Below are 5268 nucleotides of genomic sequence, written 5' to 3'. Positions count from 1 at the left end.
TATACCAAGAATTCAGCAATTGTACCATCAGATATATACCAAACAGAAAATGAGTTCAAAGATTCACTGAAAGACATAGACTGTCTACAGAAGTACTAATGAGATTAGCTCCCATTGCCTAGAAAAACAAAAATATACAGGCAAACAAACATCAGACTGCTTCTGGAGTTATCCAACCCAGGGAAGTATCAGCTTACTCTACTGTTCCAATACCATCAAATTTTAAAAGCCCTTCGTTAACATGACTCAAATAATTATTCAGGGGTAGTATAGTGTAGAGTACAAGAGCAAACTGTGAAGTCAAACTATGCTCACATCCTGGGGCCATAACTTATTAGCAGCATGAGGTCGGCCAAGTTACCTAAACTTTCTGTGGCTTAGTTTCTGTATCTGTCAAGAGAAGACAATAATAACTTTCCTCATAGGCTTATTGGGAAGGCTAAATGAATCAGTACAAGTAAAGAACTCAGAACACTGCCTGACATGTAATACATACTAATATATACATATCATAGCTAACACTATTTGTTAAATCTCTTCCATGTGTTCTAGTGCTGTGATACAGCACTGGGACAGATGGATCTACAAAAATAAGATGGTTAGATTAGAACCACTGAGGCACCAAAATACATGAACTAACTTAACAAAGGTTTGAAAAAATATAATTCAAGTGGTAGAGAGTGCAAAGGTTGAGTTCAAGCTGCCCTAGTTATTTTCTGACACTTTTAACACTTGGTGTCTGTATTTCTGACAATCACTGTTATTTGTGTCTTTTGTATTGTTTTATTTTTGGAGGAGGAGGAGCTATGCCTGTAAATCATGATATGTTTCAATCTTTGAGTTTTTTAAGGTCAGGGTGCATGTCTGGGTCATCTCTGTATTCTCCATAATGCTTAGTGGATACAGTGGGCACTACTGTAAGTTAGTTACCATTTATGGTGTGTTCACCTCTGAAAAGTTAGAAACCAAGGCAAGGAGGGTCATTGTTTTTTATGTCTTATTTTCAATTTGAGTAAAGAATAGACAGAAATATTTAACTTGAGTCATAAAAATAATTGTTTTCCACTAGAAAGTTGCTTGTTTGAAATTAGCAAGGAATGAGAAGCATCTTTCTCAAAAGCAAAACAAAATAAAACATTTACAAATCGCGCTTAAGTAAGTTATGTTACTACGTAAGTAACTTCAGCTTTACAGGAGCTCAATATTTACTGATGTGAGAGACCTAGATGACTCAAAAAGGAACTGATGCTGGAATTTTAAATGTGTAATTTGAAAAAGAAAAGAAGTTCTAGTTAACTTTGACATTAAGAAAAGTTCCAAAATTATTAAGCCTATCAATTTAGGTCTTCTAGCTGGCACAACTTTAATTCACACTTATTTTAATATTTAAGATAAATAGAAAAACTCTACACTTTAACTTTTAAAGTATTTTAGTTAAAAAACATAATTTTAATAGTGATTGAATTTTAATTAAAACAGGAATTTTAAAGTAAACAGGTTCAGTGAAGTTAACTTACATCTAAGAAGATTGGAACTTGAGTTTGACTGACTCCAGGCCTTCAGTGAAGTTTCCTATTCTTCCCAAATATATGTACATTTTTTAACTTCTCTACAGTTAGATTTATTTTCCTTTCATAGTCACCTAGAGTGAAGCAACTCTTAAAGCAGTGTTTCCTGGCATGTACAAATAGTTCTTTTCTGTTTTTTTTTTTGTATTTTTTTTTCTGTGTGTGTGTGTGTTTTGCAATTTTCTCCTATATGCCTGAATCATTGTAATCGAGTTTTTAAGTCCCCAAAGACCTTCAGTGTCCTAGAAAGAGACTATTTGATCTCATATATATTAGCATTCATAACTTACTCCAAGCTTGCTAAGTCTTCTATTTGCAGAAAGAAGAGATGATTGACAGATGAAGACCTGGCATAAGGTACATGCTCAATAAATGGTGAATATCATGATTAAATTCATAATGAAACCCCACCATTGAAATTGTTTCATTGGTCAAACTTTAACTTCTTTTAAAATTGAAATAATTTTGGAAATGTTTAAATTATAATAGGAATAAGTTGGTTTATTGTATCAATTTTCTTGAAACTTTGGAAGCCTGGGATAGGAAAAATTCTAAAAACAGGGTGTATCTGTCTTCACAAATTTGACCAACTATATCAATAGAACAAAAGTTAATTTTGAATTTCTCAGCTTTAAAATAGTTAAATAAATAAAGAATAAATAAATAAAATAGTTAAATAAAGACATAAATAAACATCTACACTGCTAGGTTTATTGCAGCACTATTCACAATAGTCAAGCTATGGAATCAACTTATAGTCAAGCTATGGAATCAACTTAAGTGTCCATCAACAGATGAATGGATAAGGAAAAGGTGTTATATAAGCCAGGTGCAGTGGTGCATGCCTATATTCCCAGCTACTCTGGAGGCTGTAGTGGGAGGATAGGAGTTCACGGCAGCCTGGGCAACATAGCAAGACTCCATCTCTTAAAAAAAAAAGAAAGAAAATGTATACACACACACACACACACACACACACACACACACCCCATAGAATAGTATTCAGTCATAATAAATGAAATCCTGTAATTTGTGGCAACATGGATAAAACTAGAGGATAATTATGTTAAGTGAAATAGCCAGGCAAAGAAAGACAGATACTAGATGATCTCACTCATATGTGGAATTTTAAAAGGTTGATCTTACAGAAGTAGAAAGTAGAACAGTGGTTACCAGAGGCTGGAGGGGGTTGGGGGCATGAGGAGGGGAGATTAGTAGAGATTGGTCAACAGGTACAAACTTACAGTTAGATAGAAGGAATACGTTCTGGTGTTCTATTGCATAGTAGGGCGATACAGTGTGGCTCTGTCCCTACACAAATCTCATCTCAAATTGTGATGGAAGAAACCTGTAATACCCACGTGTTGAGGAGAGGGAGGTGATTGTATCATGGGGGTGGATTCCCCCATCCTGTTCTCATGATAGTGAGTGAATTCTCATAACATCTGATAGTTTCATAAATGGTTCTTCCCTCTTTGCTCTCTCTCCTCCTACTGCCTTGTGAAGAAGGTGCCTGCTTCTTCTTCCACCATGATTGTGAGTTTCCTGGGGCCTCCCCAACCATGCAGAACTTTGAGTCAATTAAACATCTTTCCTTTATAAATTACCTAGTCTCAGGTAGTATCTTTATAACAGTATGAAAATGGACTAATACATAGGGTGACTATGGTTAACAATATTATATTGTATAACTCAAAATAACTAGGAGAGAAGATTTTGAATGTTCTCACCACAAATAAATGATAAATGTTTGAGGAGATAAATATGCTAATTACCCTGATTTAATAATTACACAATGTATACTTCTATCAAAACATTACACTGTACCCTATAAATATGTCAATTATGGAAAATGGGTAGGGAGGTTCCAAGATGGCCGAACAGGAAAAGCTCCAGTCTACAGCTCCCAGCGTGAGCAATGCAGAAGATGGTTGATTTCTGCATTTCCAACTGAGGTACCGGGTTCATCTTACTGGGGCTTGTCGGGCAGTGGGTATAGCCATGGAAGGTGAGCCAAAGCATGATGGGGCATCGCCTCACCCGGGAAGTGCAAGGGGTTGGGGAATTCCCTTTCCTAGCCAAGGGAAGCCATGACAGATGGTACCTGGAAAATCAGGACATTCCTGCCCTAATACTGCACTTTTCCAACAGTCATAGCAAATGGCACATAAGGAGATTATAACCCATGCCTGGCTTGGAGGGTCCCACGCCCATGGAGCCTCACTCACTGCTAGCACAGCAGTCTGATATCGAACTGCAAGGTAGCAGTGAGGCTGGAGGATGGGCGTCTGCCATTGCTGAGGCTTGAGTAGGTAAACAAAGCAGCTGAGAAGCTCAAACTGGGTGGAGCCCACTGCAGCTCAATGAGGCCTCCCTGCCTCTGTAGACTCCACCTCTGGGGGTAATGCATAGCTGAGCAAAAGGCAGCAGAAAGTTCTGCAGGCTTAAACGTCCCTGTCTGACAGATTTGAAGAGAGTAGTGGTTCTCCCAGCATGGAGTTTGAGATCTGAGGATGGACAGACTGCCTCGTCAAGTGGGTCCCTGACCCCCGAGTAGCCTAACTGGGAGGCACCTCCCAGTAGGGGCCAACTGACACCTCATATGGTCAGGTGTCCCTCTGTGATGAAGCTTCCAGAGGAAGGATCAGGCAGCAACATTTGCCGTTCTACAATATTTGCTGTTCTGCAGCCTCCGCTGGTGATACCCAGGCATACAGGGTCTGGAGTGGACCCCCAGCAAACTCCAACAGACCTGCAGCTGAGGGTCCATACTGTTAGAAGGAAAACTAACAAACGGAAAGGACATCCACACCAAAACCCCCTCTGTACATCACCATCATTAAAGACCAAAGGTAGATAAAACCACAAAGATGGGGAGAAACCAGAGCAGAAAAGCTGAAAATTCTAAAAATCAGAGTGCCTCTTCTCCTCCAAAGGAACACAGCTCCTCACCAGCAATGGAACAAAGCTGGATGGAGAATGACTTTGACGACTTGAAAGAAGAAGGCTTCAGACAATCGGTAATAACAAACTTCTCTGAGCTAAAGAAGGATGTTTGAACCCATCGCAAAGAAGCTAAAAACCTTGAAAAAAGATTAGATGAATGGCTAACTAGAATAAACAGCATAGAGAAGATCTTAAATGACCTGATGGAGCTGAAAACCATGGCATCAGAACTACATGATGCATGCACGAGCTTCTATAGCTGATTCAATGAAGTGGAAGAAAGGGTATCAGTGACTGAAGATCAAATGAATGAAATGAAATGAGAAGAGAAGTTTAGCAAAAAAAGGGTAAAAAGAAACAAACAAAACCTCCAAGAAATATGGGACTATGTGAAAAGACCAAATCTACGTCTGACTGGTGTACCTGAAAGTGACAGGGAGAATGGAACCAAGTTGGAAAACGCTCTTCAGGATATTATTCAGGAGAACTTCCCCCACCTAGCAAGGTAGACCAACATTCAAATTCAGGAAATACAGAGAATGCCACAAAGATACTCCTCGAGAAGAGCAACCCTGGGACACATAATTGTCAGATTCACCAAAGTTGAAATGAAGGAAAAAATGTTAAGGGCAGCCAGAGAAAAAGGTCGGGTTACCCACAAAGGGAAGCCCATCAGACTAACAGCCGATCTCTCGGCAGAAACTCTACAAGCCAGAAGAGAGTGGGGGCCAATATTCAACGTTCTTAAAGAAAA

Source organism: Rhinopithecus bieti, unplaced genomic scaffold, assembly GCF_001698545.2.
Source record: "Rhinopithecus bieti isolate Rb0 unplaced genomic scaffold, ASM169854v2 scaffold_10657, whole genome shotgun sequence".
NCBI classification, from domain to species: Eukaryota; Metazoa; Chordata; class Mammalia; order Primates; family Cercopithecidae; genus Rhinopithecus; species Rhinopithecus bieti.
This window is presented reverse-complemented; position numbering follows the sequence as displayed.